At 38.1% G+C, this 26,931-nt stretch overlaps 1 long non-coding RNA gene across 1 annotated transcript in view; it reads left to right on the top strand.

Moving 5' to 3' along the window:
• The window catches only part of LOC127544654 (uncharacterized), a 143,601-nt gene that overhangs the window by 111,511 nt on the left and 5,159 nt on the right, over positions 1 to 26,931 (top strand). The gene's annotated exons all lie outside the window — the stretch shown is intronic.

Raw genomic sequence — 26,931 nt, forward strand, 5'->3', positions numbered from 1 at the left:
CAAGCACCCACTTCCATTGAATAAGTCACTGACAGGATCCCATTCACATGCCACATAAAAGGGTTTTTCCGAAGACGTTCTGCAAGAGAACAACAAGGGTCAAGGGCATAACTACTCAAATGCTCCTGTACCCCCTGGACTGTCAACTTTGACTAAAAAGCTTCCAAAAAACTGGGAGTAGGAGCCTTCTCCAACTAAATACAACTTCATGTTTGTTAGTCTTCCCCATGGGATTCTCCCATTGTGTAGCAAACTGAGGGTCAAAGGCTCTGGGGGATAAACCCTGGATGATCCTTAACTATTTTGCCAGGGCAGTCTGGCCTTTTTCTGTATGCCAACAAGTCTAAGGAATAAGTTCCACCTGAAGTACTGTTTTATGAAGATAAGTTGAATACAAGTTAAAAGTATACATAGTTTGAATAACTTAGTTATTTTCAACTTGACAATGATTGAAGATAATTCTAAAAGAATAATGCCAACTAAATCTGTCTCACAGAAGAAGACTGGCCTACTCTCCCACCAACGACAAAGAAGTGGAGAGACATTGAGATCCTATAGTCCCCCCCAAAAGGTAACTAATCTCAACTTTTTTGTACGCATGTCTTCTCATACAGGAAACATCCCAGACCAGTAGCCTCAAATAGGTGTTAGGGGGAGTTCCAGGGATCCAGAGACAATTCCTTAGCACCAGTCACAGCCCCCTGAGGAAAGAGGGATTCTGAGTTTCTGATATGTCTTGTACTCCCACAGCTCTTTTGTCTGTATTAACTTATTGGCAAAATACCACAGAAAACCCCCAAAGGTGTTGATTATAAAAACTACTGGTACTATTATTGGTTTTAAATTGTTTAAAGGAAAGATGGAAGCAACCAGTGCTCATATTGCTGTACCTTCCCCTCTCAAAACTGGCCTTTAGGGTCTTGCCCTAAGTTTTCATTATACTTACTTATTGTTTTGAAAAATACGTATGAACTAAACATATATGATATTATCCACAAGGCAATGATGTTCCTCATCATATTTCTTAATTGGAGATCCATTGGTTTTGTCTCCTCCTCACCTGAAAGACAACATGTAACTCAGGAGAATCTGACATGCATACTCTGTCCTAGCACAGGAAAAGGCATTACATATTAGTCTTCGGAATCTCCTCCCCAAAAGGTCAATTATAGGGACATCCTTTTCCAGGAGAGGGACATTCATAGCCCTGCTCAGGGAGGAGGATGGACATCTGACTGAGCATAGGGAAAACAGGGGTCATAGTCATATACTCCAGGCTCCAAGTTTCCCAACCACTAGTCCCATCCCTAGGTCTTTCAGTACCTTGCTGCTCCCTCTTCCATTCCTTGCATCCATTCCTTGTCCACTTCATTTATTCACTCATTCATTTATTTATGTATTCATTCATTCATTCTTTCATTTATTTATTTATTTGACTTTTTTTTTTTTTTTACTGAGGCAATTGGGGTTAAATGACTTGCTATCTGAGATCAGATTTGAACTCAGGTCCTCCTGACTTCAGAGGTGATACTCTATCCACTGAGCTACCTAGCTGCCCCAGAGCTTATTTATTAAGAATAAAGTTAGACTACAGAAGGGGCTATAAGGACTGTATCAGTTATGATGAGGTATTTCTTTCTATACTCTGCAGAGTCAGCCAAGCAGTTAGTCAATAACCATTTATTATCTTCTATGTGCTAGATATTGTGCTTAGAGTAGAGGATAAAAAAAAAAAGTGAAAGACAATTTCTGCTCTGAAGGCATTCACAGTCTAAAGAGGTGACAATTTACAAACAGTTATGTGCAAATATGCTATACTGAAGATAAGAATTCTTTTGTTCCTTCATTTATTCTTTCTTTCCTTAATTTTCCCTCTATCATTTCCTTTCTCTCTCTTTCCCTTCCTTCTTTCTTCTAGTCTTTTTCCTTCATTCCTTCCTTCTTTTTTCCTTCCTGTCCTTCCTTCCTTTTTTCCTTCCTCCCTTCTTTTCTTCCTATTCATTCATTCCCCTTTCTCCTTTCCTCCCTCTGTTCCTTCATCTATTCCTTCCTTGCTTCCTTTCTTTTCTTCCTTCTTTCTTTTATTCCCTAATACTTATCACAGTGCTTGGAAAATATGAAGGACTTAATAAATATTTATTGAATTGAATTGTTTTCAATTGCACCTGAACAATAATGCCATGTGGTATGTACTTTTATTAATTCCATTTTACATATGAACAAACTAAGGCTGAGAGTAAGAGAATGGCATAGGATCACATAACTAGTAAGTGGATGAGACAGTGAACTCAGATCTTTCTTATTCCAACTATGAGCATCTACTACACCACTCAGCTCCTTCTGAACAAGGCTATGCTCAGAATTTCACTCCTCAATTTATTTTAAGGCATCTCATGAAGAGGAGTTCAAAGTAATAATTCATACCAGTGATATTTTTCCTATTATTGTATTAATCATTAAAATTATGTGCATGTCAAATTCCATAGTTTCCCATATCAGAATAATATCAGCCACTTCCAACAACATATTATCAGCAAAGTAACATTTTTGATATTGATTTTACTCTCGATCGCCCATGTTGCTTCCCATGACACATGCCTTATCCTGATAAGAACTGTGTTTTTTGGTCAATGTATTTGAAAGGCTAAAGTATTTCTTAGTCAAATTAGGAAACTTCTGATCTTTGGCAGTTCCTGTGTACTATCAATATAATACTAATTGTTCTATCTCTGTCTCTCTTTTTTCTGTCTCTGTCTCTGTCTCTTTGTCTCAATTTCTCTGTTTCTGTCTGCCTCTCTATCTCTGTTTCTCTCTCTTTTCATGTATGTGTGTGTGCCCATGTGTGCGCTGGATTACTAGGATCTGGGCAGAATGATACTTCTTTGACACTCATCTCTTGCTACTTTTCTTATTTCTTTCTTGGTTTCCCCTTTTTCTCTTTTTTCCTCCCAAACTTCCCACTTGATTTTTCTCCTTCTGTTGAAACCTTAAAAATAGCACTGGAACTCTAATAGAACAGTGAGAAAGAAATGGGGAAAATGCTCATCTTATGTAGGTAGTTCTACAAAAACAGCATCTCACCTAGAACACACCCTTTATGGTGCATTCTCCCAGATGTACTTAGGAATAATTTTCTTGACTTCATACTAGAATTGAAAATTCCTTTCCCACGCTGGTCTGTATCCTTTGATTTTGTTACCTACCATTGGAACTGTGGTTTCAACATGTTGTTTATATTTTCTCCGTGTGGAACCATACCTATTTCCTCCTCTCAGGGAACAAGTGGATATAATCATGAGTTGATTCCATGCTACCAGGAGGCAGGATTCAAAATCTTGTCTCATCATAAATCAGAACTAATCTCTTTCCCCAAATTCAAGAACTCTAATTCTTGGGTAATTAATTATATTATTAATTGTGGTTAGGAAAAATTAATAAAAGAATAGTCATTTTATTTAATTTATACTATAATATAGTTAACATATATTGGTCATCCTGCCATCTAGGGGAGACAGTGGGGGAGAGAGTGGGGGAAAGGAGGGGAAAAATTGGAACAAAAGGTTTGGCAATTGTCAATGCTGTAAAATTACCCATACATATAACTTGTAAATAAAAAGCTGTTACAATTTTTTAAAAAGAAAAAAAAAAGAATAGTCATTTGACTATTTCTTGTAAGCCAAAAGTGGATCGTGGCAGACCATTTTACTTTTGGTAAAGAGAGTACTCCATGTAGATGGCAATCAACTCTGATTGAGTAACAACTAATGAATAAAATGAGCATTATTATGGGAAGTGGAGCTACTCTAATGAGGGGTGATTTTAATCATGTCCCTCTTACACCCAAACTTTCCCTAGTTTGGGCCATCAAGACAAATTATCTATGCTCATCTGTGTTAAATTCAATCTTAATATCATACCTGTTTTTCATGAACTGATTTAGAATGAGGAAATAAGAAAGGAAAAAAAAAAAATCCTGGATCTGCCCAACTGTAAGTGGTTATGTATATAGTAGAGCCATAATCATTTCTCTTGCTCACACACATACTTGTAAGTCTTCTAGATTATATAGACTCCAGAGATCATCTTTTCCAATTATATGGTGTCTTAGAAACAGCAAAAAAGTGGCTCCATATGAATTACTGAAGACATGGAGAGAAAGAAGATTCAAAGAAAATGAACCAAGAATAGTTGCTGGGATTTGTTAAGTAATAAGATTATGGGGAAGAAAGAGACCAGAATCTCCCAACTTTCTTAGCTCTCAAGTGATTCTCTTACTCAATATTTAGTTAGGCCCTAGAAAACAAACAAATAAACAAAAAGAAATGATATATCTGATCCCTCTCTGAATAAGAGGACAGTGGTGGGAATCTCTTAGGAGAAGTAGTTTAAATCATGTCTGGGAATTCTGACACGTGAAGTTTTGTCATTTTTCCACCCAGTAAAATATTCAGAACTAACATGGCAATGAGACAAGTTTCCATGAGTCTTTCACTCTTTCCACGAGTTTCAGGAAGGAGATAGAGAGGCAGACACTGACTCTGGCAGAGGTGGGGGATGGTGTTGAGCATGGCACCAGGGCAGCCAAGGTCTGCATCAACCCTGGCTAGATAGGATGACAGCACCAAAAATAGAAGATAAGTCTTATCATTCATGTATGCCCTCCTTATCCCCAGCCATGAAGCCAGGTGGCTGAAGAAATGCTTTTTTCCCCCCTCCTCCCACTTCATTCCCCTCTTCTTTTCTATTCTTTTGGGATGAAACTTAAACCCAAAATTTGCTGTTCCATTTAAACTGTTCTTTAATGGGTAAAGTTAGGTTTTTTGGTACTTGGTTTCTCTAGATAAAAGATATTAATCTCTATTGTGTCATTGGTTTGAAACTACCCCATGGGGCAAGGATTATAAGCTTTCCTGGTCATCAGACTGACATTTAGGATTGGAACTGTGGGGCTGGAGCTTGAGGCCAAGCTCCTTTGTTCTGGGTGTTGGGGTCAGGGAAGGAAGAGCTGGGACTGTGACCAGTGTTTCCCTCAACTTGAGGCACATGGAAATCAAGACTAGAGTGGCTGGACCTGGCAACTACTGAAAATCCCATTAGTTGCTGAAATGAAAAAGAAGGTACCTCTCTCCCATGGTGCTTCCCATACATTCCCTAAGATCCTGAATAAAACAGGCCTTTAATCTCATTCAGTACCTGGGAGTGTGGGATTAGATGGGAGATGGGGATAAAAGGCTACATGTAGAAACACTTTTTCTTTTCATTTTTACAGATGTAGTTAACTACTATATGACCAGAATATGGTGAGTATCATTTGAATATGGGAAGCAAATTTAACTGACTGACAGAAGAGATTCAAAAACAAGATAATGGCTCTAGAATTATGATATTTTGATCAAGAGGCCAAACTTGTTTTTCCACTGGTAGCTATTCTACCACATCTCCAGCTTGGTCTTCTTCTTTAGGAAAGGGGAACAATATTACTATTTCAGTTTCAAGCACCCCTTTGCTAAATTCTTTTAGAGGACTCCATCCAAAGGACTCTAACTCCTTATGGTAACTGAGAAACCTAAGTTGCATAGCAGATAGAGCACAGGATCTGAAGTCTTCTAAGAAGATATAGGCTTTTCTGAATTCTTATCTAACTTTAGACAAATTAACTATGTGAAACTGGACAAGTCATTTAAGATTTGTCTGCCTCACTTTCCTCAATTGTAAAATGGCAATAATGATAGCATTTTCTTCCTAGGGTTGCTGCCAGGACAAAATTAGATATCTGCAAAGTGCTTAGCAAAGTGACTGACACAGAGTAGGTACTTAATGCTTGTTTCCTTCCCTCCAGTGGAAAATGAAAATCTACCTAAATTCTTTTCTCAATAATAACAAACTCCCTCAAAGTCATATCATCCCCTTCCCCTTCTCAGTGACTCTAAATCCCTGGTCATCATGCAAACCCCAATCTCTAACCCCCCTTTGTGATCCTTCCTTCAACCCCATCCAAAGTCCTATTCTACAGTAATCCACTCTTTCTACTGTGTTCGCTGATATGCCTGCTCCAAACATATCAATATTGGTTTCATCTTCAAACCTTTCCTTTCCCGCTCCTTCTATCACTTGACTCTTACTGAGACCTGCCTTTCTCTTGATAACAGAACTCCCTGGCTACTCTTAACAACCCTGGCTGAATTTTCTTTTTTTCCTTCAACTTACTGGTCAAGATGGGATTGTTGTAATACTCATTGCCATCTCCAGATTTTCTCTCTACTACTATCACTCAGTAATCTCTCCTCCTTTAAGGTTCCCTCAATGCATATCTACCACCCACTCATTTATGGGAGCTGTTGATTACAAACCTCCAGTTCTGAGTTCTGTCTTTAGCTCACTATATCTCCTTACTTTCTTCTTTCATAGTAAGGAACTCCAATATATGAAGTGCTAGTTCCTCATATGCCCTACATACCTCGTTTCTCAACTTATTCATTCCCCATGACCAAATTATTCCTTTAACAAATTGGTTAATGATCACACCCTTGATCTGGTTGTATCTGCAGATATACAAATTCTTTGTTCACAAATTTAAAAATTCCTTTATTTGATCACAATCTATTATCATTTGTTCTCTTCTTCTGCCTTGCAACTACCAAACCCTGTTCCACATTCAGTTTATGACTCCCAGTTTCTCAATCTTTCAGTTTTTCCTAGGCAATCACACCTCTACTAATTGGACTCTCCTCCTTTCCCCATCTAGACTTCTTGGTGAACTGGTTTACATTGTTCTCTTTTTCTGAGTCCCTTATATCTCATTCTCTTGTAAACTATTACCTGCCATATCTCAATATGGGATTACTGAAAGAAATTGAAAAAGGTGAAAAATTGTGGTCTGATGATCTCCATTATATTTGGAGGAAACAGAAGATGGGGAGAAAGGAGATATTCCCTGGTGATGGAACTTCCAAGGAATTATTAAATGCAATGAGAACATAGGTCAATGTCTGTAATGTGGATATGGAGATTCAGTCTTTATGATAGGAAGGAGAGTAGAAAAAATTAATGATTTTATATGAGGTGTATTAATCAGAAATGGTACAGGTGAATCACTTCTGGATCAGGCAGCTGGTAATAATGATCTAGAGTAATTTTCCATTAAGACTCAGGAAGGCACCGAGAAAGAAGCAGATAAGCTAGGCTCTCTGTTACATGTAAATAATTCTGGCTTGAATCCGAATCAAAATCAGCTACCTACTCTGTAGAAGGATGTCTGTGTCCCTTCATACATGGTTCTAACAAAAAACAAGGGATAGAGGGAGAAAGTCTGTGCGAGGCAGGCCCAGGAGCACTGGCCCTAGAGAAACAAGCAGAGATGGTGAATGAGAATTGAGACAAAGAGAGAAATATCTTTAAAACAATTTCATGAGAACTGACCACTATGAGCCGAAGGGAGAAGAAGACATTCCTTGGTCAGAGTGACAGAAATACCTTTCCCCTTACATTCTCACCTTGCCCTCAGTTCCCCAGGGCTCAGAAATGTGAACTGGGATAGAACGTGATAAGACAAGAATTTATTGAGAGTCATGGAGGTAAGTAGAGTTCTGTGCAATGTTCCTTCGGTTTGTGTTAGAGTTGGGGTGATGGTCAGGGTTTCATCTGGTAGAGAGAAGCAATCTTTCTTCTTAAGGCTGTACAATTTTTCAGATTCCTCCAAATAATATACTTTCTTCCTTTCTAGGAGAGAGTCCCTTGTGGCAATCTCTTTTACATGTGTTTGTAGGAAAAGGGTTGTTTGCTTCTTGGAGGAGAATGAGCTCTGTCTGGCGGAGGTGGACCCTCTATCCTCTCCCTTTTAAGAGTGTCTTCTTTTCAAAGAGCTACTATGTGGAGGATCCTGTGCCTGGGCACGAACTATTCCTTCTCCCTTCAGGATAGCCTCTTAGAGACCCCTGCCTCTCCCTCTTGTGATCTTTGATCATGGGTGGAGTTAGAAACAGGAGGACAGAGCTGAAAGGTGAAATGTATCCCACCCTGGGATATGGAGAAGGAACTCGAGAAAAGATCAGTGTGTGAAGCCTGCTTCCAGTTTGTGAGTGAGTCCCATTTGTCAAAAGGAATTCAGCTATCACACTGACTGGCCTGGCAACTGCTAATTTGCACTTGGACAGATAATTTCTTATACTAGTTAATTCCATCCTGCCAAAGTCTCATTATCCTCCTTTCTCTGCTCTGAAAAAATTGTCAGGGACTGGGCTTCACAACCCTTAATGCAGTGTCCCCATGTTTCATATATATTGGATTATTTGCTGTCAAGGGAAAAAAGGAGGGGAGGGAGAGAAAAAAATTGGAATACAAAGTTTTGCAAGGATGAATGTTGAAAACTATCTTTACATGTATTTTGAAAATAAAAAGCTACTATTAAAAAAATCCAATTCCTCATCTCCTGAGTCCCTTTAATCCCCTATTTCTGAAGTGCCTTCAACTTGCAAATTTCTGTTTTGGTCATTCGAGACATGACTAAGAGTTTGTATTTTGAATCTCTTTGGAAGTATCTGATATTGTGTAGCCTTGCGACTCACAGAGAAGAATATAACCCAAATAATAATAGTAATAAACTTTTTGTACAACAATTTGAAAATTGCAAAACATTTTATAGATATCATTTCAACTAAATCTTTTTTGAAACAGACATTTTATGAAGTGCTTCCAAAATATTTTCTGCTGGAAATTTGTTACACTCCGAATATTTGTGGGTTCTGTCGCTCCAAAACTGGTTTAGAGGCTTGACCTGGTATTGATCTGAGGGAAAGCAGGAAGAAATCAAAGACCTGTCTACTCTCTACCATCCTGCCTCCCCCCCAAGTAAATCTTAAATAATTCTGACTTGTAGGTACCTTATTATCTCTATTGTAAAACTGAGGTAACTGATCATCAAAAACTTTAAGGGCTTTTTCCACACACACAGAATTAAGTCACCAGCAGGATATGAGCCCATGTTTCCTGGATTCCAATTTTCTATTCACCACCTCATGTGTTCTCCACTCCCGGATATTCCCCACTTCGGCCTCAAATTCACACACACTCCCCTCCCCTAGCGGACTCAATGGATCTCCCAAGGAGCCCTCTCTCAAGTCATCAGACTTTCTGGTCCATTTTCTTCAATAATGTATTGGGAAAAGGGGAAATGAGGGCGTGGGAAATCATACCATTGGTCGTCACAAAGATAAATGGGACCTTGGAGATCCTTAAGTCCAACATCCCTCCCTAAACACTCACACCTGGCATGCCATCCCACTCCTCATTCCCCCAGTCCACATCATTTTATCATAGAAAAAAACAGCCAAAAGAGGAGACTTAAGGAAGGTCACCCATGATATTTGTGACATTGCCTACCTTGGCATCCAGGGGAGATATCCCAGAGTGTGGCTGTATTCTGTGTTCCATCTAAAAGTGAAAGTTCAAATAATATACAGAAAGTCAACTCAATGATTGTGAAATAGCAGAAGCTTATTGGTTAGGGGCGGGTCAGATGACAAGCCTTGGTTACTGTTATCCAGTGGGTGGAGCTCTAGAGCACTACCTGGGCATAGAAAATGTGAAAGATGTCTTCAGATGGATTCTGGATGTTGGCAGACATCAGAACCATGCAATGGTTCTATAATGGAATGGAAGCAGTTCTGTTATAAAAAATGTGATAAGGAGTCAAAAGCTATTGGGAAGGGAAAGTGAGGCTCAAGATAAAGGTTGTACAAGGCAGCATTAGGGACAGTCTCTGACAAAACCTTAAACTGGGGGTGTCTGCCGCCGCGGGTTATTCTTCTGTCTGTTCCTTGTGGCCTCTCCATCCTATCTGTGCTCAATGATAAAGTGGCCTCTGGTTTGTGACAGGCTGTAATTAACTGGAGCGAAGGAATAAACAGCATAGAAACCAATCACAGGATCACAGGAATGGGGGTGGGGGGGAGAGGAAGACACGTACTCATTGAAAAGGTGAGCTGCTCATCCCGAGCATTCAGTTTCAACAAACATGTATTAGGTGCTTTCTATAGGAAGGGCTTGGTTTTCAGTAACAAGAAAAATAGTAGAGGAGGAGAGACAGAGAGACATGCAGAGAAGGGGAGATAGACAGACAGACCGAGACCTAGTAAAAAGGAAGAAAAACAGAGAACCACAGACAGGTAGATTCAGAGACCCAGAAAAACAGACAGACAGACAGAGACAAAGAGACTTATGGTTACAATATGATAAGTGGATGGGGAGGTCATGCAATGAAATGAGAGGCTGTAGAGAGAGGAATCTCTTCCTATCTGTGGAATCAGGAAAGGCTTCTTGGAAGCAGAAATGACTGAGCTGGAAATAAAGAAGTTAAGGAATGAAAAATGATCGTTCTCAGATCACAATAATGCAAATTGTACCTTTTTTTCAGACTCATTAAATATTGCAGGAATCAAGGACTTTACAAACCTTAAAGTGCTATTTAAACACTAGCTATTTGAAGGGGCAAGATGTTGCAGTGAGTAGATATAATGTTGGACCTCGAGTCAGGAAGACCTGGAAAGCATTTTGGGAACACAAATTTGACTTAGAAAAATCACATCATATGCCCTAAGAGGCTTGTCATAGATGTGTGACTTGAATATTAAAGAGCATGTCATTAAAAATGCTTATCAGGTATTTTTCACAGTTATAACTGGAAGAGAGAAAGAGAGAGGAAGAGAGGGAGAGAGACAGAGCAATAGTCAGTCAGAGAGGATTACACTGATCACCAAAGAAAAGATAAATAATCTGTTACATGAAACTGACATTGTGTTGTGTGACTAAAATGAACATCACAGGGATTAAAAAAAAGAAACTGTCAACTACAAAAAATCAGCGTCATGTTATCTCTTTTCTAAGTGTATGATAGCCAATACGTATAGGGAACCAATAGAAGTAAGAGAGGCTAAGAGCCATTCACTAATGGATGATTGGTCAACAAATATGAAGAGGGGAATGACTAAATACCATAAAATTTTGCACCATCACATTCCCCCTAGTAAATGAGCAAAGATGACAAAAGTGAGGAATATTCAATGTCGCAGCAGTTGTGAGGAGATAGTCACACCGAGACACTGCTGGGGAATGTACACATTGGTCTAAGTATTCTGGAAAACAACCTGAAATAATGGTAAGAAAATGACTAAAATGTCTATAGTTTTAATAGAGATTCCACTGTTAGGGAAAACAAAGACAGAAATATAATACACCAAGATATTTATGGCAGTATTTTGTAGGAGGAAAGAACTGGAAATAAAGTAGATGCCAATTGATCGTGGATTGGCTAAAAATTGTTACACATGACTATAATGGAATATTACTCTGTTTTAAGAAAGTATATAGGAAGAATACAGAGAAATATAAGAAGAAATAGAGATTGATTCAAAGTGAATTAAGGTGAACTAAAAAAACCATACATATAATAAATACAGTAATATAAAAGGAAAACAACGATACACAATTCTTGTTTAATTTTTTTTATGTAAATTGGTCTGAAAGAAGAGATATGATAATTTATTTCTAAAAGTACAGGGCATTGCATCTATTGGGAAATTTGGTTAATTTGATGGTTAGTTTTCCTGTGCTGATTTTTTTCTTTCTCTTATTTGTTGCAGAGCATATCTTGTTAGGCAGGAGAAAGAGATGAAATGGGAAGTTAAGGTGATGTAAAATCAAAAGATAGTCATTTTAAAAATTAATGGTCCAAGTTAATTATTGTATGCTTTAGACAATAAAATATATTTTCTTTTTCTTCAAGTGGTTCATAGATCCTATTATTTTGCAGTATTTGCAGTACAGTGAATAATGTTGTAGAAGTGCATTCTGGAATATGATAGTGTTCAACTAATTACTTGAAGATCTGCCACATTGAAAATGAATTCATTTCTTCACTCTGTTGGTTCAATAGGTAGAAATTATTTAGAATCCTTAAGAGCTGATGTGAAAACAAGTTCCCTATCAATTAGAGCTATCTCAGAATTGGGATAGGCTGACTCAAGGAGTGATTGAAGGAATTGAAGCCATCAAGTAGAGGCTGGATAGCTGTTTGTCAGGCACACTAAAATTTGTATTTCTTTTTCAAAGACAGATTGTGCCATATCACAGAATTGCATAATATTAAAGTGAGCAAGGGTTTCAGAGACCTAGTGGACCTATGCATAGAAAACCATTCTTACTACTGCATATCCAATAAGCTTTTGTTTAATGATCTCATGCAATGGTTCTATAAGGCAGCTCATTCCACTAATGTACAGTTTGAACTGTTGCAAAGTTTTCTCTGGCATCAGTCTGAAATTTGCCTCGTTGTAGCATTCATTCCCTTTTTCCAAATATTACACCATGGGGTGAGATAGAATAAGCCTAGTCTCATTGCAGTCTCTTCTAAATCTGGCATTTTGTGATCCAAGGACAATAATAGGAACAACTGGTTAGGAACAATTATTTAATTTTTTAAAAAAATAATGCAATAAAATTTTTTATTGCTTTTTTTGAATTCTCATAATATTCTAACTACACAAAATAAAAATGTTCAAAACTTAATTATCTAGTGGCAGACATCAGAACCATGTGGGAATAAGATAAAGTATATATAATTCCCATCATTCTCTGTGCTATCAGGGGTGTAGTGAAGAAACCTTCAGTAGTTTAGATGCCAACACTTCTATTACACTACAAAAACCAGTCATATTAATCATCTGTTTAATAACTGAAAGAAATTTGGTTTGTCCCATAACCTAGAATGTTAAATGAGAGACCTGACTCCCATGGGCCCAATATCTCTTCAGTGCAGATAACGGGGAAAGGTGATAGAGAATCAAGTCTGTAACTCAGAAGATCTTCAAAGACCACCAGACTGCTGGGATAAATCAGGTCAGCATTCAGAGTGCATTTGGTGACCCATGTCAACAATCATCTCAGAGTGCTAAGTTCCTGAGGAAAAAATGAGACCTAAAATTCCTCAGGATATATCCCAAGACCTGTTCAGAGTCCTGGTTCCTTCTTCTGAGAAGGATGAAGGGAGGACAAGAGAGTGATCAAGGGAAAAAAGAGACTTAACATGGAGTTAAAGGTACTGAGGCAAATTCCCTGGGGATGGAAAGGGTAGGGATAGGATGTATGTGTTACTTAGAAGTAGCATCTAGGATACAATAACTACTCCTATGCATTGTTGATATAAAATGGAAATATTATTTTCTGATATTAACTGATATTAACAGTTTCCTTGAGGTAGGGGAAGAGAAGTGCAGTCTTCTCTTCCACTTTGGGAAACTTCCCTAGGGAAGGAGCATGTCTACCATGAAGCACTGGGGGTTGAAAGCATGGTGAGGTTGTGGGCTACCTGGTCCTAGAAGAAAAAATGACAGAAAGGGGAAGCAACACCTCTTCCATCCCAGGGAAGGATGTGGGATTGAGGGACCTTGTCCTGGTTGTTAGGTGCTACTTCAAGCTTTAGAAAGAAAGAAGGAAAGAAAGAGTGAGCAGGAAGAAGAGAAAAAAATTGGTAGAATGACAGAAAGTTAAAAAAAAAAGGAGGTAAAGAGTAGCGATAAGAAACAAAAAAAAAAAGATTGTGATATTATTTTTTATTATAGTCCACACCATCTTCCTTAGATGATTTCAGGTCATGTGTTGAGCCTCCTGAATTACTTTCTTCCTTGAGTCATCCTTTTTCCCCTTATTTCATTTTTGGTTGCCCTCCCCTTCTAACCATTCACCCATTCCCTCCCAAGTGGAGCATCAGTGACTCTGAAGGTGAAGCTCTAGATGACCCTAAACTTTTTTCTCCAGGGCAGTTTGGTCATTTTAGCTAATCAAGCCAATCAAGGGGACAAGCCCCAGCTATCTGAATTCCTCTCTTGTGGAGATAAACTGACTATGGATTAAAATTATCTTTAGTTCAGGCAGCACAAGGATTCTCTGCTCTCAATATTGGTGAAACTTGTGGAAAACATCAGTATCATAAGAAAGAAGGAAAATATCTAGGAAGAGTTTCTCAAATTATTATTCCTAAAAGGGTGATAAAGATCACTATGAGGTTCCAAGCAAGTCACTCAATCCAATCCTTGAGAATAATCCCTGCAGAGTTGACCAAGTCTTATTACCTCTCAGAGAGTGCTCCAACATAAACTATTTAATTTCCTTTTCCAGTTTCCCTTCCTTTCTATAAGATTTCTGGAACCACATGTCTGTTCTTCTACCTCCAGTCACAGCTTACAGTTGTCTTTCTGTATCACCCCTGGATTAACTGATACACCAAATTATACATAACCTGTTCCATCCTTAGGAACCCTCCCTTCTCTCCACCACCAAATTCCTCATGAGATATCTAGCTCAGTATCCAGGTGACAGTGAAATCCACAGGAAAAGAGAAATCCAAATGCTGCTCTAGTAACTTAGGATGAGTCACACCTGCATTTGAAAGGGAAAAAGAGATACTTTGGGGTAAGGATTGTATAGATATTGAAGTGAGGATAGAATGAGGATGGATCCTTGATACCCAGTGAGTATTTCATGAGGACTTCCTTTCAATATTATCCACTTACCCTTCCCCAATTCTGGCCCCTAGATCCCCATTACCTTGGCAACTATATATTGTCCATAATTAACAAATACAAACACTCACTTCAGTTGAATAAGTCACTGTCAAGATCTTGATCAAGTGACACCAAAAAGTATATTTCTGAAGATCTGCAAGAGGTCACCAAGGATCAAGGACATATCCATACAGACTCTTTCTCCCACCCTCTGGACCACCTTCCTTCCTCCCTCTCTCTGTTCCTTCCTTCCTTCTTCCTCCTTCCTTCCCTCCTTTCCTCCTTCCCTCCCTCTTTCTCTCCCTCCTTAGCTCTCTCCTTTCTTCCTTCCCTCCCTCTATCCCTCCTTCCTTCTCTCCCTCTCTCCTTCCTTCCTTTCTTCCTTCCTTCCTTCTTTCCTTCGTTCCTTCCTTCCTTGCTTTCTTCCTTATTTCCTTGACTTGCTATGAAGATAGTGGTTAGCAAACTCTAAGCTGTCACAACAATGGAAATGATCTCAGAGTCTCTCCTGGACTCATCATTCCCATTGATCATTGTCCTTTGTATGTTACCATTGCCTTTAAAAGTCAATGGGTGGGGACAGCTAGGTGGTGCAGTGGATACAACACCAGCCCTGAAGTCAGGAGGAGCTGGGTTCAAATCAGGACTCAGACACTTAACATTCCCCAGCTGTGTGACCCTGGGCAAGGCACTTAACCCCAATTGCCTCAAAAAAAAAAAAGTCAATGGATCCAAGCATAAACTGATGACCATCATCCCCAACTAGCTCTAGACTTCATATGATTTAGGAAGAAGAATGAGAAGTATCAGAGCCCAAATAAACCAGTATATCTTACACACACACACACACACACACACACACACACACACACACACACACACACACACACACACACACCCCTTGTGCTAGTGTAAGATGTGTAAAATATTAAAGGAGTCAAAAGCACCTGCTGAGACCAACCTCGTTTCTCTTGGCTTGGCCTCTATTCTTATTTCAAGAAGCCTTTGTCTTCTCTACACACTTGTCAAGTACAGGAGAGTAACTGCTGTCTCAACCTAGGAGAAGGCCTGCTAGTCTATCAAAAAGGGGACATGCTTAGAAAAGCCTCAAGTGTTGGAATTCTTACAAAGTGTTAACTCATTAGAGTTGATAGAGACACTTATTATCTAATTTAGCATGGTTCAGTATGCTTGATCTCATCCTACAAGGAGATGTCATGGGCCAGAACTTGAAACAAGGTACTAAGTGGAATTGAGGAGACAATGTTTCAATCTAGTTTAGCATTGATTTAATCATACAACAAATAATGGTTTCCCAGTGACATAATGATTGGTGTGTACTCAGTGAACAGCATATAAGCAAGAAGCTCTCAGGGCCAAAGAGCACTCTGGAAGATACAGAGCCCACAAGCCCACTCTCGGAGGTGCAGTCAGATTCATTCCATCTTCTACCTTTGTGCTGGCTGGAGGCTGAAAAAAGCAGAGGCAAAGGACAAGCTGCAAAAACTCTTGGAATCAAGGAAGGAGAAAATAAACATTTGGATTTTATCAGTTGGCTGTATTTGAGGTGATTATTACTTTGAACTGAAACTAAGGCTGCCTCCAGGAAACCTCCCCAAGAAACCTGCTTCCACAGAAAATGATTATATTTTAGAAAAAGAAGAGATCACTACACTCAAGAGCATCTTCCTACTTCCTTCCTCCTCCCCCTAAAGGGAGGAAGCACTGGCTGCCAGTTTCTTTATTCACATTCTCTCTTCATGGATTAACTTGAAAAGGAGGAAAGAGCACTTGCACCCTTGCTTTTTTGTAAAGTGCTCCTGAAAAAAATAGAGCATAGAGAAAACTAAGACCTGGACTAGTTAAACCTTGGGCACAAAAAAGTCATAGCAAAGAATAGTTCTTGCTTTAATATACAAGCTACTAGTGATAGCCACACAGGGGTGAGTAGGGGAATGCTAGAAATTTTTTTTAAAAAACCATAAAGTGAGGTGGTGAAAAGCAATAAGAATAGATGGATTTGAAAAGTTTTTCCTACGGGGTATCACCAGGAATGAATCTTGATGGACACAAAGAGCTCTAAGACTAGAACATTAGGAGTTCAGGAAGGGGAAGAGTAGTTACAGGTTTGGAGAGAAGGTAATGAGTTACATTTCAGACAAACCAAGTTTGAGATACATTCAAGATATCTATGTGAAAACGTACTTTAGGTAAATTTTGGTAATCTCTGGAGCCTGAATTTAGGAAAAAAGATCAAGGTATATAAATCTGAGAATACTCTGCAAAGAGAGGCTAATTGAGCACAGTGGATTTGATGAAATCATCCAGAAAGAGGTAGCAGAAAGAGAAGAAATCACCAGATCAATTTAAGTCTATCTGGGACTCACTACTTATTAGATGAATTTTCCTTATCTGGAAAAGGAGGATAATAAGGTTTGTACTAATTCATCAACAGATTATTTTTGGAAAAAATGCTTTGGAACCTTGAAACCCTGTAAAAATCTAAGACATTAGCTTTGATATTATCATTATCTCAGACTGGAGCTTAGAAATCTGCAAAATTCTACACAATCATGAGAAAAAGTTCATAAGTACTTATGATAGTGAAAATTTGACTTGTGGACACCCCAAAAGAAACTTGCCTTTTAAAAGCATTAATTAACATGGTGACATTGCCCCCAAGTGGCGGTACTGAGGAAGCACCTAGTTGGTTGCTATAACCAAATATATGGTATTAAGAAAATCGATGAGAATTACATGGTCTTTGAGCTAGATGTGACCTTTGAGATCATCTACTTCAATACATTCAGAGTCAGTGAATGGTATTTCTAGGACTTGAGCCCAGATGTTTTGTCTCCTCCTTTATTTAGTCACTACACCATACTACTTTTGTGGGAAGACGTTTACATATTTATTTATTTATTAGGCACTATAGAGTATAGACCCTAGAAACAAGCAAAACAGAGAGATTCAGGATTCTTGGATTAGTAAGAAGGCAGATGAGATTCAATTTTATGCTGACAGCAACAACCCAAAGTGCTTCTACAATGCTCTGAAGACTATGATACAAAGACATGGGGGCCATCTTAGTAACTTAGTGGTGATGGAGCTGCACTGACTAGTGATAAGGACACAATCTTGGAGAGGTGGGCTGAACATTTCCATGGTGTTCTTAACAGATCATTATCAACCAATGCCACAGCTACAAGATTTGAATTCTGTGGTTAATTTAATTTATCCTGGCAATATACTTTCCAGGGATGTCCATATAGAAGATGAAGTTGATACATACAGAACTAGTTCAGTGATTGCAGACTCCAAAAGAAAGTGTGGGAGAGTAGAGGTGATAGGCTGCATACCAAACTGAAAATCTGCATAGCCATTGTGCTAACTTCATTATCGTATGGATGTGAAATCTGGCCGGTCTATCAGTGCCATGCCAGAAAATTGATCTGCTTCCAATTGATTTCTCTTAGGAAGATTCTGAAGATCACCTGGCACGATGAGAAACAGGAACTGAGATACTTCTTGAGCTGAACTGCCCGGCATTTAAAATCTGTGGCAGGGAGCACAACTCTGATGGACTTACCACATATCACTACAAATGCCAAGAATAAACCTAAGTAAGAAACTATTATTTTATTAAAGCTTTTTATTTTTCAAAATATATGTATAGAGAATTCTGCAACATTAGCCCTTGCAAAACATTGTGTTCCAGTTTTCCCCCCACTTCTCTCATCCCTTCCCCTAGATGGCAAGTAGTCCAATATATATCAAACATGGTAGAAATATGTTAAATCGAATAAATGCATACAGATTTATACAATTATCTTTCTGTGCAAAAAAATCAAATCAAACCAGAAAAAAATGATGAAGAAAATAAAATGCTAGCCAACAACTACAAAAAGAGTGAGAATGTTATGTTGTGAACCACACTCAATTCCCACAGTCCTCTCTCCAGGTGTAGATGTCTCTTTGGATCACAAGACCATTGGAACTGGTCTGAATCATCTCATTGTTGAAGAGAGCCACGTCCATTAGAATAAATCATTATAAAATATTGCTTTTGCTGTGTACAATGATCTGCTGGTTCTGCTCTTTTCACTTAGCATCAGTTCATGTCTCTCCAGAGCTCTCTGAAATCATCGTGCTGGTCATTTCTTACAGAACAATAACACTCCATTGTATTGATATACATGATTTATTCAGTCATTCTCCAACTAATGGGTATCCACTCAGTTTCCAGTTTCTTGCCACTACACAAAGGGCTGCCACAAACATTTTTGCACATGTGGTTTCCTTTCCTTCCTTTAAGATCTCCTTGGGAGGACAGCTAGGTGGCACAGTGGATAGAGTAACCAGCCCTGAAGTCAGAAAGATCTGATTTCAAATCTGACTTCAGACACAACACTTCCTAGCTGTGTGATTCTAGACAAGTCACTTAACCCCAATTGCCGAAGCCCAAAAAAAATCTCCTTAGGATATAAGTCCAGTAGATACACTGCTGAATTAAAGGATATGCACAGTTTGATAACTTTGCATAGTTCCAAATTGCTCTCCAGAATTGTTGGATCCATTCACAACTCCACCAATGATGCATCGGTGTCCCAGTTTTCCTGCATTCCCTCCAACATTCATCATTATTTTTTTCCTGTCATCTTAGCCAATCTGACAGGTGTGCAGTAGTATCTCAGAGTTGTCTTAATTTGCATTTCTCTGATCAGCAATGATTTGGAATACCTTTTCATATGACTAGAAATAGTTTCAATTTCTTCATCCAAAAATTATTTGTTCATATCCTTTGACCATTTATCGATTGGAGAATGGCTTGATTTCTTATAATTTAGAGTCAGTTCTCTATATATTTTGGAGATGAGGCCTTTATCAGAACCTTTAGCTATAAAAATGTTTTCCCAGTTTATTTCTTTCCTTCTAATCCTGTCCACATTAGTTTTGTTTATACAAAAGTTTTTTAACTTAATATATTTGAAATTGTCAGTTTTGTGATCAATAATGACCTCTAGTTCTTCTTTGGTCACAAATTCCTTTCTCTTCCACAGGTCTGAGAGGGAAACTATTCTATGTTCTTCTAATTTATTTATAATCTCATTCGTTATGCCTAGACCATGAACCCATTTTGATCTTATCTTGGTATACAGTGTTAACTATGGGTCAATGCCTAGTTTCTGCCATACTAATTTCTGTTTTCCTAGCAGTTTTTGTCAAATAGTGAGTCCTTATCCCAAAAGTTGGGGTCTTTGGGTTTGTCAAACAATAGATTGCTATAGTTATTGATTATTTTGTCCTGTGAACTTAATCTATTCCACTGATCAACTAGTCTATTTCTTAGACAATACCAAATGGTTTTGGTGACCACTGTTTATAATATAGTTTTAGATCAGGTACAGCTAGGTCACTTTTATTTGATTGTTTTTTCATTAATTCCCTTGAAATTCTTGAACTTTTATTCTTCCAGATGAATTTTGTTGTTATTTTTTCTAGATCAGTAAAATAGTTTCTTGGGGCTCTGATTGGTACAGCACTAAATAAATAGATTAATTTAGGTAATATTGTCATCTTTATTGCATTCTCTTGACCTATCCAGGAGCACTTAATATTTTTCCAATTGTTTAAAGTCAGATCTAAACAATCTGACTTTATTTGTGTGGAAAGTGTTTTGTAGTTTTGCTCATACAGTTCCTGATTTTTTCCTGGCAGATAGATTCCCAAATATTTTATACTATTGACCTAGTTATTTTAAATGGAATTTCTCTTTGTATCTCTTGCTGTTGGATTTTGTTAGTGATGTATAAAAATTCTGATGATGTATGTGGATTTATTTTGTATCCTGTAACTTTGCTAAAGTTATGAATTATTTCTAATAGCTTTTTAGTAGAATCTCTGGGATTTTCTAAGTATACCATCATATCATCTGCAAAGAGTGATAATTTGGTTTCCTCATCACCTGCTATAATTCCTTTAATTTCTTTTTCATCTCTTATTGCTGAAGTTATCATTCCTAATACAATATCAAATAGTAATGGTGATAGTGGGGGCAACCTTGTTTCACTCCTGATTTTACTGGGAGTGGTTCCAGTTTATCACCATTACATATGATGCTTGCTGATGGTCTTAAATGCTATTGACTATTTTAAGGAAAATTCCATTTATTCCTATACTCTCAATTTTTTTTAATAGGAATGGGTGTTGGGTTTTATCAAATGCTTTTCCTGCACCTATTGAGATGATCATATTTTTTTTTGTTAATTTGGTTACTGATCTAGTCAATTACTCTAATAGTTTTCCTAATATTGAACCAGTCCTGCATTTCTGGTATAAATCTTTCTTGGTCATGGTATATAATCCTGAAGATGATTTTCTGTAATCTTTTTGCTAAGATTTGATTTAAGATTTTTGCATCAATATTCATTGGGGAGATTGGTCTATAATTTTCTTTCTCTGTTTTCACGTTACCTGGTTTAGGTATCAGTACCATGTCTGTGTTATAAAAGGAATTTTGTAGGACTCCTTCATTACCTATTTTTTCAAATAATTTATATAGCATTGGCATTAATTGTTCTTTAAATGTTTGGTAGAATTCACATGTAAATCCATCTAGTCCTGGGAATTTTTTTAGGGAGTTGATTAATAGCTTTTTCTATTTCTTTTTCTAAAATGGGATTATTTAACCAATTTATTTCTTTTTCTGTTAATCTGGGTAAAATATATTTTTGAAGGTATTTTTCCATTTCATTTAAGTTATCACATTTATTGTCATAAAGTTGGGCAAAGTAACTCTGAATTATTGCTCTAATTTCCTCTTCATTAGTGGAAATTTATCCCTTTTCATTCTTAAGACTAACAATTTCATTTTCCTCTTTCCTTTTTCTAATAAAATTTGCCAAAAGTTTATCTATTTTGTTGGTTTTTTCATAAAACCAACTCTTAGTTTTATTTATTAATTCAATAGGGTTTTTTTAGTTTCATTTTTATTGATCTCTCCTTTTATTTTTTGAATTTTAAGTTTAATGTTTGATCAGGTATTTTTAATTTGCTCTTTTTCTAGCTTTTTTAGTTGTAAGCCTAATTCATTGATTTTCTCTTTTTTTATTTTATGCAAGTAAGCCTTTAGAGATATACAATTTCCCCTTTACTACCACACATTTTGGTATGTTGTCTCATTATTGTCATTGTCTTGGGTGAAATTTTAATTTGTCTATGATTTGCTGTTTCACCCATTCATTCTTTAGGATGAGATTATTTAGTTTCCGATTACGTTTTTGTCTATTTTCCCCTGGATTTTATTGAATGTAATTTTTATTGCATCGTGATCTGAGGAGGATGCATTTTCTATTTCTGCCTTTCTGCATTCAAATTTGAGGTCTTTATGTCCTAATGATCAATTTTTCTATAGGTTTCATGAACTGCCGAGAGGAAAGTGTACTCCTTTCTGTCTCCAAAGATTTATCATATCTAACTTTTCTAGTGTTCTATTTACCTCTTTAACTTCTTTCTTATTTATTTTGTGGTTTGATTTATCTAGTTCTGAGAATGCAAGGTTGAGATCTCCCACTGTTATAGTTTTGCTGTCTATTTCTTCTTGCAGCTCTCTTAACTTCTCTTTTAGGAATTTAGATGCTATACCACTTGGTGCATATATGTTTAGTATTGATATTGCTTCATTATCTATGCTATCCTTTAGCAAGATATAGTGCCCTTCCTGATCTCTTTTAATTAGATCAATTTTTGCTTTTGCTTGATCTGAGATCAGGATGGCTACCCCTGATTTTTGGTTTCACCTGAAGTATAGTATATTCTGCTCCAGCCTTTTACCTTTATTCTGTATATATCATACTGCTTCAAGTGTGTTTCTTGTAAACAACATATTGCAGGATTCTGCCTTAATCCAGTCTGCTATTTGCCTCTCCTTTATGGGGGAATTTATCCCATTAACATTTATGGTTAAAACTACTAATTCTGTGTTTCCTGCCATCTTTTTATCCCCAAATTATGCTTTTGTCTTTCCTTTCCCTCTTACCCTCCTCGCCAGTATGAGACTTATGAGCACCACTTGCCTCCTGCAGCCCTCCCTCCCCCTTGAAGTCCCTCCCCCTTTCTCAAACCTTTTCCTTACTATTTCTGTATTCCCTTATATTTACTCTAACCCTTCCCTTTTTGTTTTCCCCTCCCACTTTTCAATGAGGGGGAAGAAGTTTCTATGTAAACCAAATATGTCTAATATTTTCTCTTTGAGCCAAATCTGATGAGAGTTAAGATTCACACTATGTTCATTCCCCCTCCCTTCATTCCCTCAGATAGAATAGATTTCCTTTGCCTCTTTGTGAGATGTAGTTTCCTTCTTTTCTCCTCCACTTTCCCCTTTTACTGGTACAATTTGCTTTCCACTTCTAGTTCCTTTTTTATATTATAACAGTAAAGCAAAATAATACATGTACTCCTTATCTATACCCATGACAGAAATACAGTTTGAAAGAGTTCTTTTTTACCTTTTTATGCTTCTCTGGAGTCCTGTATTTGGAGGTCAAACTTTTTGTTTAGCTCTGGTTTTTTTTGTCAGGAATAAATGCAGTTCATCTATTTCATTGAATGTCCATCTTCTTCCCTAGAAAAATGCTCAGTTTGGCTGAGTAAGTTATTCTTGACTGCATACCAAGTTCTTTTACCTTTTGAAATATCAGATTCCAGGCCCTTTGATCCTTTAATGTGAATGCTGCTAGATCCCGAGAGATCCTTATTGTGGCTCCTTGGTATTTGAATTGTTTTTTTTCTAACTGCTTGTAGTATTTTTTCCTTGGTCTGATAGATGTGGAGTTTTAGTCACAATATTTCTTAGAGTGTTGATTTTGGGGTCTCTTTCAGTAAGTGATCAATGAATTCTTTCAATGTCTATTTTACCCTCTGTTTTTATAACATCTTGGACAGTTCTCTTTGATGATTTCCTGAAAAATAGTGTCTAGGCTCCTTTTTTCATCATGATTTACAGGGAGTCCAATAATCCTTGGATTATCTCTCCTAGATCTATTTTCCAGGTCTGTTGTTTTCCCAAATAGTTATTTAACATTTTTTTCTTCTTTTTTTCTTTTTTTTTTTTGGTTTTGCTTGACTGATTCTTGGTGTCTCCTTGAGCCATTCATTTCCATTTGTCTAAGTCTGATTTTTAATGAATTATTTTCTTTATTTGCTTTTTTATTTCTTTTTGCATTTGTCCAATTGAGTTTTTAAATGAGTTGTTTTGTTCTATGGAATTTTTTTTTCACTTTGCCAATTTTAAAAAAAGAATTATTTCCTTTTTCCAATTCACAAATTCCATTTTCCTGGGAGTTGTTTATCGTTTTCAATTTGCAAATTCTATTTTTCAGGGAGTAGATTTCTTTATCCACTCTATCTTTTAATGACTTACCCTGACTCTCTTGCAAACCTTTGCTTTCTTTTCCCCATTTTTCATCTAGCTCTTTTAAGATCCCTTTTAATTTCTTCTATGACAGTCTTGTGTGATGGGGATCAGATCATATCCACCTTTGAATCTAAAGACAAACTGTTTTTAATCTCCTCAGTGGTTGGTCTGCTCTCTTTCTATATAGAAGCTATCTATAGTTAGAGCATACTTTGCTTTTTTTTGCTAAAACAAACAAACAAATAAAACTTACAGTCTGCTTTTGGAGGCCGTGGGGTATTTCCAAGCTACCTCTACAGACAACAGGAAGTGACAGTGAAGGGGCAGTGGAACAGCACTCACTGGCTGCTCTGGGACCTGAAATCAGGTCCTGAAATTACCAGCAGCAGAAAGGTAGCTACTAGGGTTACCCTGAGACCAACAACTCTGGCTGCTCCTGGATCACATTGAGTCACACTGCTAGGTGGGTGTGGCCAGGTGCTGACAGACTATAGCATTTTGGGAGTTGTAGTCTTTACCCCCTGTGTTTATAGCTTCTCTGCTGATCTACTGGCTTGCTGACAGGGCAGAGTAGCTCACACTGTGGCAAAGTTCTCCCTACAAATTTTCCACCACAGAAACCACACCCCAACCTGCTCTGGAACTTGCAGATGGACCTTGGCAGCTCCCTTTGCTGCCAGGATCTTCTGACCACTGAAAACTGCATTCTCAGTGCAAAATACCATTTTCCATAGATCTGGAATAATATTGTTTTCCACTGTTATCCTCTCTTTATCTTTACCTATTTCCCTAACCAGACTTTATGCCTGTCAGGATTTCTAACTTCACTTCCAATCCTCATAATAAACTTCTTTTATCAATCTAAGTTTTTGGGTCTATAAATTCCTTTACAGAAAATCTCTGCGCCACCAGAAAACTCCCTAACCTTGTGCTGAATCCCAAGAGGTTGCAGGGGAGCCAAACCTCTCCCTTTGGTTCCCTGAATCCCTACTCTGCCACTAGACCTTATCATTTAACTCCCTAACCACCAGAAACCCTAACCTCATTCTGGTTCCCTAAATCTAGATCTTATCAAAATGACTCCCAATTTGTAAACATACCCTAGATTCTCCAGGGTCTAGAAAAAGAGAAAGAGCACCAGGGCTGCCTCAGTCTGGCCCCTCAAGAGAGAATATACTCTCAGGTCAATTGCAGATCAGACATTTGTTTTTCCAATGGCCTGTTTCCTTTTACTAGGCAAACTAGTCCAAGCCCAATGACTGCCATCCACAGGGGCGTCATAGAGGACCCTTAGAGGAATTACTTGATTTTCTCATGGCTGCTACAACTGCCTGGGTGTACTGCTTACCCGCTTCCTTAATCAGTGTGTTTCAGTATTAAAAACTTTCAGAGCTCAACTAGCTGAGATATATTCATGCCCTCAAACCCCTCCTGCTTCTGTAGCTTCCTATATATAGGGGGGCAGACTGACTCACAAATGCAATATTCACACATGTATAATTCTCGGGAGCTTCAGGGTGTATAGTACTATAAGTTCGATAAGTCTCATATAAATATTGTAGGAATGCAGCAGGGGATTCATCCAAACCCTGAACAACTTCAGAAATCTTAGTCATGTTAATAGGTTTCCAGGCTGCAGCTTTAAGACCTTAGAGAAAGAATCTATACTAAGCAGAAAGCATTGTGTGACCAACCGTGGTGGCAGTTAGAAACTTAGGAAGGCCTTTCAGAGGGAAAACTAGCTTCTATCTCATTACGATGCTCTTCAATTGATCCCCCACCAGGTCCAAGCACAGCTTTCCTAGCATTCCAGTTAATCTTGTCTCTGTCCTCAGTAGTGAAGAGGGTGGTGAGAAGCTGCTGACAGTCATCCCACATGGGTTGGTAGGTAGGAAAAACAGATTCAAGAACGTTAATCACAGCTTGTGGTTTCTCAGAAAAAGGGGAATCCTGACATTTTCAGTTGTATATATCATTCCTAGAAAAAGAAACATAAGCTAGGATGGGGACTCCCTCTGAGCCCACCATTACCCTTAGAGGTAGAACAGACTTTGGGAGGACTGGAGGTGGCTGGACAGATCTTAAAGCGTTGTATGAGACTCTATCTCAGGTACAAGAAGGAGAGAGGTAAAGGCTTTGAAGGGGAAGGTGGAGTGGGAAACAGTGCAGAAGAAACAGGGGAGACAGGAGGCAATGGACCTGGAGCCAGTACTTCTGTGCTGGCTTTATGAAGTCCCCATTTTCAAGGAGGAGGAGAAGAGGAGGTCAGGGAGGCAAAAGGGAATGAAGAGAAGCTGACAAGGGGTCTGGTGCTGAAGAACAACACTCAGGAGGTTTGAGTTTTTCAGGTGGCAATTCAAATGGAGATGGAGAGTATCCAGGCAAGGGTAGATACAGGCTCAAACGCAGATAAGGAGGTGAGGGGTGGGGAGGGGGATTATCTAGGGGATCTTCAAAAGTGTCCTACAGGAATTTCTTCTCCGATTTTCCTTGAGCAATCAATAATCTATGACCTTTCTTGTCTGTCCCTGTGGATTAGGTGACCAAAATGAGAATACCATTTTTCATGGTCACAGCCCCCAGCCAGGAAGTGGAGTAGGAGACGATTTGCAGCCAGACATCATTACAGGGGTACTGACCTGGTTCACCAATGACTATCTGGTGCCCTGCCTGAGCTATATCTCTATCATATATGCCTTCCAGTGTCCATCCATCCCAAAGGAAGGCCTCTCCTTTTGGCAGTTTCAGTTTGTCCTTTCTCTATGATATTCATAATCATGATGTTTGAATGTTCAGAGAAATCATTAGGAAGGTAATCAAGTGGAGTTCCTGCCTTTGAAGAGGAATTTCCCATGAAAAAGCAGCTGAATTCACAGATAGCCTTATACCACTGGGTGTGAAGTTCTAATATTTTAAGTGTCACGGACCCTTTAGAAATACATGGTAAAACCTATGTGAACT

Source organism: Antechinus flavipes, chromosome 1, assembly GCF_016432865.1.
Source record: "Antechinus flavipes isolate AdamAnt ecotype Samford, QLD, Australia chromosome 1, AdamAnt_v2, whole genome shotgun sequence".
Classification (NCBI taxonomy): Eukaryota; Metazoa; Chordata; class Mammalia; order Dasyuromorphia; family Dasyuridae; genus Antechinus; species Antechinus flavipes.